Source organism: Muntiacus reevesi, chromosome 22, assembly GCF_963930625.1.
Source record: "Muntiacus reevesi chromosome 22, mMunRee1.1, whole genome shotgun sequence".
Classification (NCBI taxonomy): Eukaryota; Metazoa; Chordata; class Mammalia; order Artiodactyla; family Cervidae; genus Muntiacus; species Muntiacus reevesi.
The window spans coordinates 17,814,124-17,831,318 of record NC_089270.1 but is presented as its reverse complement, the minus strand read 5'-3'; the positions used below and the strand labels follow the sequence as shown (position 1 = coordinate 17,831,318).

At 38.6% G+C, this 17,195-nt stretch overlaps 1 non-coding gene across 1 annotated transcript; it reads left to right on the top strand.

Annotated features, from left to right (window-relative positions):
• The first annotated feature begins 4,071 nt into the window (after nt 1-4,071).
• On the top strand, nt 4,072-4,181 carry LOC136153113 (U6 spliceosomal RNA). Its single transcript, XR_010660351.1, has one exon. It is a non-coding gene; the product is annotated as a U6 spliceosomal RNA (small nuclear RNA).
• Nucleotides 4,182-17,195: the final 13,014 nt, after the last annotated feature.

Genomic DNA, 17,195 nt, shown 5'->3' with positions numbered 1-17,195 from the left:
CAATTATTTCACAGAAGCTCTGAGGTATATGAAATCTTTATAGATAATTCAATTAAAAAAATTAACTGAAAACCTACTTAGATTTCCCTTGAACACCAAGGCAATTAGGTTTAATATACACACTAAATATTACTACCCACCTCCAACCAAATCATCCCCACATGGCAAGAAAAACCAAAAACGATTTAATGGGAATGTTTTCACGTCCATTTTTCTCTCAAGAATTCTGGTGTGCAATGTCTAAAATGTTGGTGCTCACTTTTTAAATAGATAGATGGATAGTCTGATAAAAACAAAATAAAGGAAATGTACAGAGGAATATGTCACTAATTTATGAATCTGGGTAATTCATCTCTTTAGATTATGGCCAGTCTCCTACCTCGTAGATTATTCTCTTCTGTTAATTCTTTTTCTTTTCTCTTTCCACCTTTCTGTTGGTTATTGCACTGCTCATTAGCATTTCTATTAAGCAATTCTGAGGCTGAGAAAAAAAAATCAATCAAGGAAAAGAGCTTCAATTTGAGGCTTGATGGGTGAGAAGTTGAATCTATTGGCTAAAATCAGATGATTTTGAGGTTCTCTGTGGATTTCCTTTATCTATGTTATTTCTGCACCAATAGCATAGACTAACAGTAGCTGATTATTTGTTGTTGTTCAGTTGCTAAGTCGTGTCCGACTCTTTATGACCCCATGAACTGGAGCACTCCAGACTTCCCTGTCTTTATGGTATAACATAGAAAGACACACTGCTAAAGGTTTTGGGAGTACAGATATATTTAAACTAAAACCTCTGGATGGCCAAGTTACTTACGTGATTACAATTTGAAGAATGTTGACAGTAGTAATATGAACAGAGTTTGTCCTTAGAAAGCTTGCTGTTGCCTGTAGCCATAGGGAGCATCTGTAGTAAGGGATTCTTCATGTTCTAGAAGTAGCTGACCCAGCATCATACAAAACAGACCAGGTTGTCTTCTTGGCCTTTCCCTATTCCTGCAAATACTCTTCAACCCAGACAAACTGTGTTTCTTTTAGTTGTTGTCGTTCATTCACTCAGTTGTGTCTGACTCATTGTGACCCCCATGAAGTGCAGCACTCGAGGCTGCCCTGTCCTTCTCCACCTCCTGGAGTTTGCTCAAACTCATCTATGGAGTCGGTAGCAAACAGAAGTAGTATGTTTGAAACAGTAACCAGAAATGTGAAAAAAGCCCAAGCACATCCTAAGTCATGGTTGTCACTCACCTTATGTTTGTAAATCTGGTAGATGCTTCCATGGCCTTTCTTTTCAGGCCTGAAGCTATGCTTTTCGAATGTCCATTGGCCTGCTGTGTTCCCAGGGGGCTGAAGAGCTGTATCCCCCTGGGGTGCTTGAGGACAGGGGAGGCTGAAGACCAGGTTCCATGCGTAGGTCAGAAAAGGACGTGCGGAGAGTCTGTGTCCTTGGTGGGGATGTATTTGTGCTGAACTTGCAAAATGCCTGAGTTCCGTGTCATCTGTTTTCAGTATTTCCTGAACAATTGATTTATTCCACATTATTAATGAACTTTGCAGCAGTTCCACTTGTCAGAGCCTACTCTGTAGGGGTCAATAATGAGAAGAAACCTGATGTTAGTGAATCCAGCTTAAGTGATTCTGTCATGCTAACGATTCAATATATCAGGACAAATGTCAGCTCCTTCCAATATGTTAATTTCTCTGATCCTATTTGCATAGACTACAGTCAATGAAATACAGGCTCCCCCTCAAAGGTAGTTAATGGAAATTTGTAAAGGATTTTTAATTTATTTTTTGGGAGGTCTTCTTCAACCTAAATTCTTGAGTTGAAAAGTGATATGGAAAGCAAGAACCACAGATTGAGAAGAGGATTTAAAAGTATTGCAAAAGCAAAAATATAAAGGAATATAAAATTCATAGGTAAAAATTTCATTGTTTTTTAAGAATCCCATGCATGTATGCTTACTACTTTCAAGAGAAGCAATTGCTTTCTAAAGAAACTTGAGAACAAAGCACTAATGTATTCTTTTTATTTTATTTTATTTTTTTTTTATAGTTTGAGTTGAGTTTTCAGTTTCTCTAGCCTCTGGAGGTAAATCACCAGTTCATTAGTTTTCCCAAAGGACATTAAATCTGGGTTTCCTATCTCTCCTCCTAACCCGCGATATTTCCATGGGATCACCAACATGTGACAGCAATGTTTATTTTAGAATCAGCATTTCTTTTGCTCTCAAGTCCAAGGTGAATATATATCACCATTTAAAATTAAGATTAAGTCAGAATTTATTTCTTTTTTTTGAGATGAGCTACATAGTTACCTGATTTACCCAACAAATTCATTTTCTTTCTTTCTTTCTTTTTTTTAAACAAACTTTAAGATTTCTATTCATTCAGAGTTCTTAAGATTTTATCAATTGACTGTTATCTGGGGTTTATTATTAATAGCTTTCTCTATTGACTTGCACTACTGGCAGCTGTAATTTTCATTTGGACTGCAGACATTGCTCTTGTCTACTAATTTTTTTGGCATTGTTTTGTAATGTGGCTCAAACTTTTGCTTCTTCGCCCATGACATTTAATATAGAGTACTTTATTCATGTAACTTTGGTGGAGATGAAAACAAACAAAGAAGATAGACCTAGAATTCTCATTGTGGACATTTGCTTAAGTAGTTTCACGCCTCCCTGGCAGTCCCTGAGGCAGCTTTCAGTCTCACTTAAGGTGAGATAACAGTAACCTTGCTAATGGCACTCAGCTCTGTCAGCACAGAACAGCCTCAGCAGTATGGCCTGCGTTCTCCATCCATGCTCTAAGGCTTACCAGCCATCAAATGGGGTTTTCCTGGTGGCTCAGACCGTAAAGTATCTGCCTGCAATGTGGGAGACAGGGTTCCATCCCTGGGTTGGGAAGATCCCCTGGAGAAGGAAATGGCAACCCACTCCAGTACTCTTGCCAGGAAAATCCCATAATAGACAGAGGAGCCTGGTAGATTATAGTCCATGGGGTCGCAAAGAGTCAGACACGATTGAACGACTTCACTTTTCTTGCCATCAACCTGGTGACCTGTTCATTTGTCTCTTTTTATAGGTTGCAGGATGAGTTTAAAAGCTTATCCAAATCATTAATATTACCTAAGTTGCCATGTTCATCTTCTTCCCTCCATTTAATTTAGTTTTGTTATCTGTGACCCCATGGACTGTAGCCCACTAGGCTATTCTGTCCATGGAATTCTCTGGGCAAGAATACAGGAATAGGTAGTCATTCCCTTCTCCAAGGGATCTTCCTGATCCAGGGATCCTGCATTGCAGGTGAATTCTTTGCCATCTGAGCCACTAGGGAAGCCCAGATTATTTTAATGTCTTTTTTTTTTTAAGTCTTTATTGAATTTTTTACAATATTGCTTATGCTTTGTATTCTGGTTTTTGGCCATGAGGTATGTGGGATCTTAGGCATGCAGGATCTTAGCTCCTTGACCAGGGATCAAACCCACACCCCATGCATTGGAAGGCAAAATTTTAACCACTGGACCACCAGGAAAGTAACCCCTCCCCCCCATATTTAATTTTAAATTCACAGAACCTAGTACTTTGAAAATTATTACAATGAATTATTCAGACTGTATTTAGCTTGTCTTCTTGCCCTAATATAGAAAACTGGGATTTGTATTTTCACGTGTTCCTCACCTATGGAGAGCAGGTAAGGGTATCTTATTGCAATGTCTGTAGTACTTGAAGTGGAGGATTGTGGCCCTGAATTGCAGTTTCAGTTAATAAGTGAGCTATCACCATGCCTTCACTTTCTAAAGACAATTCCTGATTGTGAATAAAGGAGGAGTTTTGATGAAACTTTATAGAGAGTTCATTTATCCTCCACATTCACCTTCAGGAGTCAGCTAGATTTTTAAACTCCAGGTAAAACAAAGACTGATTTTCTTTTGATTCACCATGATATTGAACACAGTGCTGTGTGATATAGTAAATGATGTCTGTGTATCTTGTAGAATTTTCTAACGGATAATGGATCTCCTTTACTGAACATGGCTAACAGTAAAAAATAATCCTCAAGTTGGGATTGGTGTTTATCAGTTTGGCCAGGAAATTCAGCTGATTAAAATTGGCATGATACAGAGAAGATTAGCATGCCCCCTGCACAAGGATGACACACAAATTCATGAAGTGTTTCATACTTTTCAATCTCTTGAATAAGTGGTGCTGGGAAAACTGGTCAACCACTTGTAAAAGAATGAAACTAGAACACTTTCTAACACCATACACAAAAATAAACTCAAAATGGATTAAACATCTAAATGTAAGACCAGAAACTATAAAACTCCTAGAGGAAAACATAGGCAAAACACTCTCTGACATAAATCACAGCAGGATCCTTTATGACCCACCTCCCAGAGTAATGGAAATAAAAGCAAAAATAAACAAATGGGACCTAATTAAACTTAAAAGCTTTTGCACAATGAGGGAAACTATAAGCAAGGTGAAAAGACAGTCTTCAGAATGGGAGAAAATAATAGCAAATGAAGCAACTGACAAAGAATTAATCTCAAAAATATACAAGCAGCTTCCTACAGCTCAACTCCAGAAAAATAAATGACCCAATCAAAAGACGGGCCAAGAACTAAACAGACATTTCTCCAAAGAAGACATACAGATGGCTAGCAAACACATGAAAAGATGCTCAACATCACTCATTATCAGAGAAATGCAAATCAAAACCACAATGAGGTACCATTACACGCCAGTCAGAATGGCTGCCATCAAAAAGTCTATAAACAATAAATGCTGGAGAGGGTGCAGAAAAAAGGGAACCCTCTTACACTGTTGGTGGGAATGCGAACTAGTACAGCCACTATGGAGAACAGTGTGGAGATTCCTTAAAAAACAGTAAATAGAACTGCCATACAACCCAGCAATCCCACTGCTGGGCATACACACCGAGGAAACCAGATCTGAAAGAGACACATGTACTCCAATGTTCATCACAGCACTGTTTATTATAGCCAGGACATGGAAGCAACCTAGATGTCCACTGGTAGATGAATGGATAAGAAAACTGTGGTACATATACACAGTGGAATATTACTCAGCTATTAAAAAGAATGCATTTGAACCAGTTCTAATAAGGTGGATGAAACTGGAGCCTATTATACAGAATGAAGTAAGTCAGAAATAAAACCACCAATACAGTATATTAATGCGTATATATGGAATTTAGAAAGATGGTAATGATGACCCTATATGCAAGACATCAAAAGAGACACAGATGTAAAGAACAGACTTTTGAACTTCGTGGGAGAAGGCGAGGGTAGGATGATTTGAGAGAATAGCACTGTAACATGTATATTATCATATGTGAAATAGATCGCCAGTCCAGGTTCGATGAGACAGGGTGCTCAGGGCTGGTGCACTGGGATGATCCTGAGGGGTGGGGTGAGGAGGGAGGCGGGAGGGGGTTTCAGGATGGGGAAGACATGTACACCCATGACTGATTCATGTCAATGTATGGCAAAACCACTACAATATTAAAGTAAAGTAGCTAGCCTTCAAATAAAATAAAGAAATTAAATTTTAAAAAAGTTATATCTTACTCATCTCTGCTACTAAGAAGCCATCTTAGTTTAGCTGAATCGGGCCACTAATGTGTTGTAGGAAATAAATAATCTGGGTGCTTTTTTAGCCCTCTCCTGTCAGGTTTTCAGGTTCCTCCTCTAAGGTCTTCCAACTTGTTTGCTTATTTTCTGTCCCCTCTTGTATCCTGGCAGCCAGATAAGCGGAGCACCGAGTCATCACTTCTTTCCCCTGATAACCAGACTCAGGCTAATGGTCTACTATGCTAACTGGCTAAAATGTAGGGCCTCCTCTGATCCCTCGACACCAGTCATCATGGATGAGAGGCCTTGTGTAGACCTTGTCCTTACGTGTGTTTTCTTATCAGCTGGAATGGTCCATGTGAAAGACAACTCAATTAGAAAACAGGAGGGAGTTTTCTGTCCTCTAACAGTAATTGCTAATGCCTGATTATGAAAAGTTTCTTTTTTAAAAAATTGAGGTATAGTTGTGTTATGATGTTGTGCTAGTTTCTGCTGAACAATGAAGTGAATCAGCAGTGTGTAGACACATGTTCCCTCCCTGTTGGACCTCCCTACCCCTCCACCATCACAGGCATCTGGGTCATCGCAGAGCACAGGGCTGAGCTCCCTATGCTATACAATTCCCACCAGTTGTCCATTTCACACATGGCGGTGCACAAACTTCCATGTCAGTCCCCCAATTCGTCCCAGCCCCCTCCCCTCCCTCCGTGTCCACTCATCCATTCTCTACGTCTGCGTCTCTATTCCTGCCCTGCAAATAGATTCATCCATACCATTTCCCTAGATTCTCCATATATGTGTTAATATATGACACTTGTTTTTCTCTTTCTGACTTACTTCACTCTGTATGACAGTCTCTAGGTTCATCCACGTCACTACAGATGACCCAATATCTTTCCTTTTTAGGGCTGAATAGCATTCCATTGTACCAAATCTTCATCCATTCATCTGTCAGTGGACATTTAGGTTGCCTCCATGAAAGTTTCTTAATTGCTGTCTCCCTGATCATTGAATTTCACCATCTTCTAAATGAGCAGGATCAGAGGAGGAGGCACCAGCATAGACGCCATGCAAACTGGGAGGTACTCTTCTCCAGTTAGACTCTATCTCGCTTTCTTTATCTTTGCTTTTCTCCTTCCCTTTTCTTCTTTTTTGTACTCTCTCTCTTCCCTTCTTCTCTTCCTTTCCCCTTTCTTCCATCCTTTTTTTCCTTCCCCTACTCTCTCTGCTATACTTCTGCCTCTTCTTGTAGCCCTCCTGTCTTTTTTACTTCCACCCTACCGCTATGCTTTAGTTCTTCAAGGATATATAGTTTTCCACTCGAATCCTATACAATGGAGCTGTGTTTAGTAGGGGAGCAGAATAAGGGGAAGCCTAAAACAAGCAGGATGGTAACAATTAGGAAAAGTTAGTGTGAGGTTGGGGATAAGAATGGAGAAAAAAGTGATTGTATAAAATATTCTCATTATCTTTGAAAAGGAAAACATATGTTCTTCAGAAAGGACAAATGTTCCTGGTAATTAGGTCTGAAGCAAATTTTTTACCTGAATTTTATGGGAGATTCAGAAATTTTGTCCTCAATAAGATCTTTAAAATTAAAGCAGTGGTTTGTTTTAAGATGTTATAGTATGCCTTAAGTTAAGCTGAGGTCATTAAGTAAGAATCTGTTCAGGGCCAGATCATGACTTTTGATGTCTTACCTTCATGATGTAAATATTTTATCCAAGGATAAGGCCTAGAAAAGTGAAAGAAAGTGAGTCACTGAGTCATGTCCTACTCTTTGTGACCCCGTGGACTGTAGCCCACTAGGCTCCTCTGTCCATTGTATTCTCCAGACAAGACTACTGGGGTGGGAAACCATCTCCTTCTCCAGAGGACCTTCCAGACCAAGAGTTCAGTTTAATCTTGGAGAATAATATGAAATTTTTCATTCAATTGAATTCAATAATTGAATTGAATAAAATAATCTTGAAGAATAAAGGCAGCTATCAAATGGTATTACACACATATAATTTTTATACCATTGAAATATAGAGATTATTATTTACAGAGAAAACTTTGGCTCAGAATCAAAAGTATAATGTCCTGGGAAATGTGGTGCTGGAATCAAAGATGTCTTTGACTGTGAGTGACAGATCCCTGGGTCAGGAAGACCCCCTGGATGAGAGCATGGCAACCTATTCCAGCATTCTTGCCTGGGAAATCCATGGAGAGCGGAGCCTGGTGGGCTGCAATCCATAAGGTTGCAAAGCGTTGGACATAGCTGGGTGACTGAGCACACACAAACAGAAAACTCTGCTCACATTGCCCAAGTGAACAAGAATGCGAGGGTCAGGCAGGGTTCCTTGTGTAGTGGTTCTTTAGGGTGCTAGATTTTTTTTCTATGTGATTCTCTTGGCCCTGCCCTCAGCCGCTGGTTGGCTTCATTCTTAGGCAGGATCACAGCATCGGTTCCAGAAGTCTCATCCAAAACTGACAACGACCCGAAGAACCATGAGAGCATACCTCTCTCGCTTTGTCACTCTCTCTGAGTGAGAAACCTTTCCCTGTCACTGCCATGAAATGTCACTGTCGGTGACAATGGCCAGAATGAACTCTTTGGTGCATTACTAAACCAGTTACTTGCAAGGGGAACGATACTAGCTTAATTGGTTTAGATTAATCTCATGGAGTGGGGGGGTGTTGGGGGGTTAGCCATCAGGACCACCGCAGTGTTTCTGGAATCACACATTGTGTCAGCTGCTTGTAGATAATGGTTGGGTGCCCCTGGCCCATGCCCTTTTGGTCCTGCCCTCATGGACACCTAGAGGTATTCATTCTGTCATAAATTCAATAATTTGTGTACAGGTAGTTGTAAACTTCAGTTGTCTTTTGGGCTTTGTTATTCATTACTATATAAGATTTAAACAGAAAATTAGGTCAAGTATCATCTCTCTTTTTTACTCGCGTACCCTTATCTTTGGGCTTCCCACGTGGCACTAGTGGTAAAGAACCTGCCTTGTGAGAGATGGAAGAGACGCAGGTTCCATCCCTAGGGGATGCCCTAGACGAGGGCATGACAACCCACTCCAGTATTCTTGCCTGGAGAATCCCGTGGACAGAGGAGTCTGGCGGGCTTACAGGCCACAGGGTTGCCCAGAGTTGGACACAACTGAGGCGACTTAGCACAAAGGCACACACGCACCCTTATCTTTAGCTGCAATCTCTTGTGGGTGTTGGCCATACTTAATTACCCTGGATATTTACACAGAAACTTCATGGTGGATATAGTAGCTTGGTGTTATCTCCATTCCAGCTGCATTCTCTTGGACCTTACTAAAATGCAGTCTGGAAAACTAAAAAAAAAAAAAAAAAAGTTAGAAATGAAGCTCTACATTTCCCAGATTATCTTGTAGCTGGGCTCCTGGGTTAAAAATAGGTTCTGCCTACTAGATGTGTCCTTGTGAGACTGGGGAGGCAGAAATGAGCCCACGGTCCAGCTGCTTTGGCAGCAAGATGCTATCCACAGGGCTACAGACATATGTTGGACTTTTCTGCAACACTGGATCAGGGTTGTCACTTGCTTTGTGGCTACGGAGAGCAATTGTAGTGACTTCACCAGCTTCATGATTCTGGATCACAGCTATGGTGGTGGATTCTTGACATTAGAATTACCAGGCAGTCTCCTGAGTTCCTACCATCTTTTTAGTGGCCCAGGTAGCAACTTCCCTCACAGACCAGCTCAGTAGTATTTCTTTAGTAGCTGTTGCTGGAGGCCCAGCCTGGAATCCTCTTCTCTAGTGTTTCCAGTTATTTTGAAGCATTTAACTCCCTGTTTTAAACTTTTCTGCTTACATTAACGTGAGTGATTTTTGGCTGAAACTTGACATTCCGTTCTCACGTCAAAACCAATTTGTTTACAATGAAACACCTTTCCTAATTAGCTCTTATTTCTGACATTCTTAAGTATTGTCACTCACGGTTATCTTTTTTTGTTCATAGCCAAACAAATTCCTCAAAGTGCCTCTTTTTGTTTGTACCTTTCTTTCTAGTCTTCATGGTAGCGTTAAAATCAGACATTACTACTTCTTAGGCCTGGAATGTTTAAATAGTCACTTGGCTATTCATCTCAACTCCATTTCTGTCCACTTTTTAACCAAATAATGCCCCCATACGCCTAAAATAATCTTTGTAAAATACTGTTTGTATTGTATCATTGCCATTCAGTGCAATGAATCTTAAGAGATTTTTTAAACTCTTAGCCTTGCATTCAATGTTTGCGAAAATCTAGTCTCAACTAACCTTTTCAAATATATTTTTTTCTTGGGGTTGGTTGAGTAGAGACTCTGCCGTATCAGAAGTACTGTGTCATATGCTTCTCTGGCAATTTCATTAAAACTTCCCTTCAACGTAAGGACTATCATCCTTATTTTCCTGGTGAATAAGTTGCAACTTAGGTACATTGAATAGCTTTTCCAATGTAATACAACAAGCAAATGTTAGACATGGAATACAAACTTACACTGAATGGTTCCAACACTCAGCGTATCATGTCTACGTATAAATTCTTCCCCAAAGTCACAATAGTCTATTGAATGCCTGTGTAACAGGCACATCCCTACTCTTGAACCAATGGTCTTACATTTCTTCCTTCTCTTCATGAATTCCCTTTCCTCCTGTTCATCTTGCTAAATTTCAGATCTCAGTCTGGATCTCCTCCTATATACAAAAGCTACTCTGAACTTTCCAGATAATTTCTGCAATTCAAATTATTTATTATCTGGCAATAGGTCTTAGGAAATCTCATATTGGAATGTGATATTCTTTGCTTTAACTTTTCATACGTAGATCTTGGCTCTTAGAGTAGCCATTATGCTCTTGAGAGAAGAATGATGTGAGACACTTGTACAACCCCTCTATCCAGTTAAGGTACAGCAGGAATTGCGCTGAACTTGGAACTAGAGCTGGTCCTCAGTCCACTGCTTATTATCCTTGAGACTTTAGACAAGGAAATTAACTTTGAGGAGGGGATCTTTATTCCTACTTTAAAATGAGCTAAAAAAAAGTTTCCTTCTCTTTCTCACAAGGCATTGATTCTCAGCCTTCAAGGTTCTGATGAAAGCTACAGGTCATTCTCTGGTAAACAAATGTACTTGTGTACAAATACACAAATTATTTGTTCAGTTGGAGGAATTCTTGTGCTTCTTGAAGCCATTCATAGAGCTGGGTCAATAATCCCTCTCCTAGTGTTACTGTGAGGATCAGATAAAATATTGCATGTGAAAACTATACAAACATGCATTAGATGAGGTAAGGTGCTATCAGCAAAGTATTAAATAAATAAACAAATGAAACTTAGGCTTGATAGGGATCTTAAGAATTTACCTAGTTTATTCCGTCTGTTTTCAGAGTTTTCCTAGGACTTTTTAGGTCATTATATTAAAGAACTCCAGAAAAAAGAATTCCTACAACTGAGACTTACTGTGGTATGCCACTTCCAAAGATTTCTTCCTTGAATATAAATTAGCGATTCATAAAAGAAGACTTACAAATGTTTAATGCACATTTGGAAAAGAATTTACACTAACTGATAGGTAAATACATGAAATTAAAACCACAGTGAAATATTCATCATGTATCACCATGTGATTAGTAAATAGAGTAATAGCCAGTGTTGCAAAGGGCATGGCATGCTTCGTGTTTCAGGTGAGAGTAACTTGGTTTAAGCTTTCTGGAGAGCAATTTGACAGTAGGTAAAAAAAAAAACAACTTATAATTGCATGCCAATTTAATAATCAGTTCTGTATTTAGACATTTCTTCAGTGATGTAGTCCTACATGCCAGTTATCAAAAAGTACAAAAATATGTGTACAAGGGTATTATTAAAGCATTACTTATAAGTATCAAAAACTGGGGACAGTGTCAATGTGAAACTGGCTAAATTTAACATACTCATGTAACAGGATACATTGTAGCCTTTTAGATACTGTTGTCAAATATTCAATAATATAGACAAATGGTCACATTGAATTGCTATGAAAAAAGAAAACTTATAAAATTATACATAGAGTACCGAATAAAGAATACATTTTTATGCATAGAAAGCAAAGCCAGAGAGGACCTATACCAACATCATCATGATCACTGGGAGTTGAAGACATCATGGGAGGTTGTAATATTTTTTTGTTTTCTTTGCTTGTATTTTTAACTTTCAGAAGAGTAAACATGCATTAATTTTATAATAAGAATAAGTTGTTAAAGTTATGTGTACATCTGATTTAAATTCTTCTTGTTTCTTCTTAAGTTTTAATGGAATGGAATATAGTTAAGGGACGTCTTCCATGGGAAGGTCAACATAGTTTGTGATCTTTTCACAGTTCCCGCTTACACATGGCCAGTTAAAACTAATGCAAATTTCTTATTTTTTCTCCTAATTTGAAACTTGCTTGTCTTCCATTGATTCTCTCTCAGTATTGTACTGTAGTATACAAAAGTTATTTCTGAAGTCATTAACCTCTCTCCCTCATGTCTTGGATTTCTTTGACATGATTCAAGGAAGGAGATAGATTCTTTTCTCTAAGACGAGGAATTCTTTTTCCTAAGAATTTCTGTTGTGAGGTTGGGGTAGTCAGTGTGACATGCTATGGAATAAAAAGACATTGGAAATTTGCAGTCTCCAAACCTGGTTTGAGATCTCCTCTCAGTGTTTTCCCAGCCATATAACTTTTTAGAAATCTCTAATCTCCTTCAAATTTAGTTTTCTTATCTGTAAATGGTAATACTACATGAATACATATCCATACATACAGATCTAATTGAAGTCAAAGGACTGTGTTAACAGCTAAATGTGATTACATATTTGAGAGTGCTCTACAGCTCTGAGTTATATTTGTTCACTTGTCAAGTAGACTGGCAAAGGAATGGGGTGAAAGAAGCAGAGAAGCCTCAGTCTTCCTGAGGTATAAGAATAAGTGATGGTCGATGTTAGAATACACCAAACTTGGGTCAAATCATGGTTTCTTACTCACATTTCTGTCTTTGCCTTTCTTTCTGTTTTTTTTTTTCCCCCATTAAAAACTCAATTAAATATACTAGGAGAAATTTCACCCTTTCAACAGCCTGTATTGGCATGGTTTTCTATTTTACCATCTCTGAAAATTGAGATGTGACCAAATCATTTCACGTCTGGTAGCAGAGATAATATATGGGATCGTATGCTTCTGTAATGCCAGAAAAGCATAATCCAATTTAGTAGAGGCAAGGGAAAAAAAAGAATGGTGATAAATTTCTACATAAATGGCTCATGTCGGCATGAGATCATCTAAAATCCTATTATTTGTCAAGTAAAAAAATGGAGATGAAAGGAATTGGAGTCGCTTTCTATCACAAAGTTTGTGGCAGAATCAAGACATAGCTGAAGCTCAGGGTATTGTATCATAGTTGTTTCCTGGCTTCCCTTTCTGGACTCACCAAAAACTTCAAGGCCAGGGTATACAATTTGCCATCTTATGCTTTACTCGGAAAGTGTCATCAGCCCTTCAGTGAGTATGATTGTGTATGAGGATAAATGGGAATGTAAAATAATCTGAAATCAGCACATTTCCCATATTCACACAGGCTAAAGTCATTATTATCCAGTCAGAGTCTTCCTTGGGTCCTATCAGTTGATTTTAAGGCTCTGTAATAAGTTAAATATGCTGGTTATTTTTCTGTGTGGTGGGCAGGAGGATCTGATTTTGTTTATTCAGTGGTATAACTTTAGTTTGGGCTCCCCTGGTGGTTCCATGGTTAAGACTCCACCTGCAGTGCAGGAGACTTGGGTTTGATCCCTGGATCACGAAGATTCCCTAAGGAAGGGAATGGCAACCTGTACTCTAGTGTTCTTCTCTGAGAAATCCCATGGACAGAGGAGCCTGGTGGGCTCCAGTCCATGGGGTCGCAAGAGTTGGTCGTGGCTTAGTGACTCAGCAACAACAATAAATTATATATGCTGGTCATTTTGCTTTGTGGTGGGCAGAAATATCTATTTATGCAGTGGTCTCTCCTTAGTTTAGGAAGATGAATCTGGGTTGTTGTCTTGAATTTTCCTTCTTGATTTTGCTCCAACCCTCACTCTAGATTTTATAGTAATTAATGCAAAGGGGGTTTTCTTTGCTTTTTTGGATTGCAGATGTGAATGTGTTAAAGTTTCTAGGGACAGAAAAGATAAGTGGCTGCTGCTTTGTTTTCTCTTGCTTGCTCCATATATGAAACTATTCTGATAGATCTGCAGGAAGAGATTTAGTCGCAGATGGCAGAGGTCAGTGTCTTGTGTATTCAATGTAGTCAATAATAAAGTCAGGACTTATGCTAACTGAATGTTAATAAGGAAGCACAAGGACCTTGGAAAGTCATTATGTCTGGTCATTTGCTTCATAATATTACTCCAACAGGCTCAGGAGGCCAATACAAGGAGATTTTTAAACAAGTATCAAGAAAAGGCCAGAAAAATAAGGAAACAACTGAAATGCTGTGTTGATTGTTAGCTTCATGTGATATACTATAGCTCAGCGGAAGGAGAATTTTAAAATGTAGTTTCTATGCAACAGAGGGAATAGTATGATTTCTTATTGAAGGAAATCTGGTCTTTACCCAAATCAAATGTTATGGTTCTTCTTTTGTTTTTTGCCTAAATAGTATGCATGTGTGCTCATTTGCTTTAGTCATGTCCAATTCTTTGAGATCCTATGGACTATAGCCTGCCAGGCTCCTCTGTCCATGGAATTCTAGCAGGAATACTGGAGTGGGTTGCCATGCCCTCCTCCAACGGATCTTCCTGACCCAGGGATGGAACCTGTGTCTCCTGCATTGCAGGTGAGTTCTTTACAATTGAGCCACAGGGGAAGCCCCTAAAATAGTATGATTCCTTCTAAATATAATGGTTTTCGATGGACACTAATTACAGGTCGTTTGAATGAAGTTAGTCATATAATAGTATAAAACTGGTACTATTTTTCATGAAAGAATATTTATGCATCAGTGCATTTGGATCAGTTGGGTGCAGAAGGGAAGAAGCTTGGTGATAAGTTGGTGACTGGTATAGGCAATGCATATACATGTAGACTAGCTCTCATCTCCCATTCTCTGCTTTTTCTTCTTATGCTTCATTTCTTTGTAGAATGAAGGTTAACATCACATCTATGTGTTCAGTCCACATTCAGGTTTCACCTTTGTTTCCTTTCTAATTCTTCACTCTGTATCTTCAGTAGATAGGTATGCCCAGGAGGTTGAGAAGGAAGGCACAATGGCACAAGTTAGACACAAACATATAAAAAAGAATAAACTTGTCATTACACAATAGTGAGGTCAGAGGGAAGCACTGTCAGTTGCCCTATTCATAAGGAGAAAACATATCAGTTCCTCAGGGGAGGCAGGAATACAATATGTTCTTTTCTTTGGGGACTCATCTCATCTAAGGCCCATCTCATCAACTAATGTTACAAGAGAATTATACAGTTTTGAAGCTTAAAGTCACTTTAGAATTCCTATTGTATGGTTTTATTATTTTACCTATCCATCTATCTCTTCAATTTAACGTTTGTAGAACTCAGGTTCAATCCCTTTGGCATTGTGTTATTTTACCAGTGTGAAAGTGTTAGTCACTCAGTCGTGTCCACCTCTTTGTGACCCCGTGGACTGTAGCCCACCAGACTCCTCTGTCTGTGGGATTCTCCAGGCAAGAATACTGGAGTGGGTTGCCATTTCCTCCTCCAGGGGATCTTCTCAACCCAGGGATTGAAACCCAGATTCTTTATCTCTGAGCTACTGGGGAAAGCCTGGTGTTAGTCCCATTCTCCCCACATTTTCTAATGGTTTTACTGAATCTACATTAACAGATCATATAACCATCACATACTATAACCCTCCTTTTAATCCTTACTAAATCTTAATTCTATAAGTTGCTATATATTTAATGGTTTCCATTAGTTTCTAGTCATTCTGTTTGTTTGAAGTTTGTTCTCTGATTGATTCCTCAAGAAGCATTTATGAAGACAATAGTAAATGAAGTATTATTGCTTTCTGTCTGTCTTTTTTTATAATTTAAGGTCAGTTTTTAAAAATATGGACTTCCCTGGTGGCTCAGCTGGTAAAGAATCTGCCCGCAATGCGGGAGACCTGGGTTCGATCCCTGGGTTGGGAAGATCCCCTGGAGAAGGGAACGGCTACCTACTCCAGTTGTCTGGCCTGGAGATTATACAATCCATGGGGTTGCAAAGAGTCGGACACGACTGAGCGACTTTCACTTTCCTTTGACATAAAAGTTGTTGTTGAAATATCAGATGATAGGTCAACTTTAAACAAATGATTTCAAGTCTTTTTAATTTCAGGAACTCATTCTTAAATTATAGTCTTTAGAATTTGTTTTAATACTTATCAATGTTGGTTTTCTTCTTCATATATTCCTGCAATTTGTATGTTGGGTATTTTTAGCCACTAGTAGCTGTTTTATTTTCTCAAATCACTTTCCTCTGTTTATTCATTTAGTTTTCATTAAAATTTTTTTCTCCTCATCTTCCATTTCTCTTTGCATATTATTTGTAGTGTTTATTTGCTCTTGTTTTCTTTTAATTTAGTCTTCATTTCTAAAATAATTTTTCTTAGTTTCTATTTCTTAGTATTATAATCTCAGCTCTGAGTTATTCCAATTTTTATTCATGTTACCTTTTCATATTACATGATTTTATGAATGCCTTTAACTTAGCTTGAGATATTTTGTTACAGTCTTGATCTGTTTTTGAGCAAGTCTTTTTGCATGCTTTCATTGTCTGTAGTTGTGCTGTCCAATATGGTATTTACTAGCCACATGGAGCTATTTAAATTAAATTAATTAAATTTTAATAAAGTTAAACATCTGGATCTTCAGACTCACTAGTCAATAGCCACGTATGTCTAATAGCTACTTGTTGGACAGCATAGGTATATAACATTTCCATTACTGAACAAAGTTATTTGGACGGTCTGGACTACAGGACTATTACTCTGTTCCCTATTATCTATTCTCTTACGGTAACTAATACAAAACATAGACCTCAATACTTTTCTGCTGATCATTTTTATATAAATTTAGTTTTTCAGAAGCAGTAAAATGAGACTTGACAGACTTGATGTAACTTTACAGAACTCTCTCTTTCTGCTTTTTTGTTTGCTTATTTTCATGTAGTATTAAAAAACATGAGAGCTTGATTACTGAGATTTCTTGGTATTTTTCCCTGGATCCACTATCATCTGGACCATTTCATTTCTTTGTCCCTGTCATGCTTAATATTAATTCCCCTGCTCAGTATGACAGCCTGTTCTGGGAGGGATTTCCGGATGATGAGCTTCATGTGTGCACAGTAGCAGGATGGTTCGAGCTTTTTTAGGTTGTTCCTTAACCCTTGTACATATGTACAACTGAAATGAGCAAAATCATCACAGTGTCAGTAACTACTTTCGAATCGACCTGCCGCAATTTCCAGTAATACTTACTAGCTGTTTGGAGGGACTCCTGTCTTCAGTCCATAAACCTCTCTTATTTTCCTCTGTTTCTTCCCGCACTGACATTGGCAGCTTGCACGTCTAGTGACTGTTGGTAGCTTGTTCC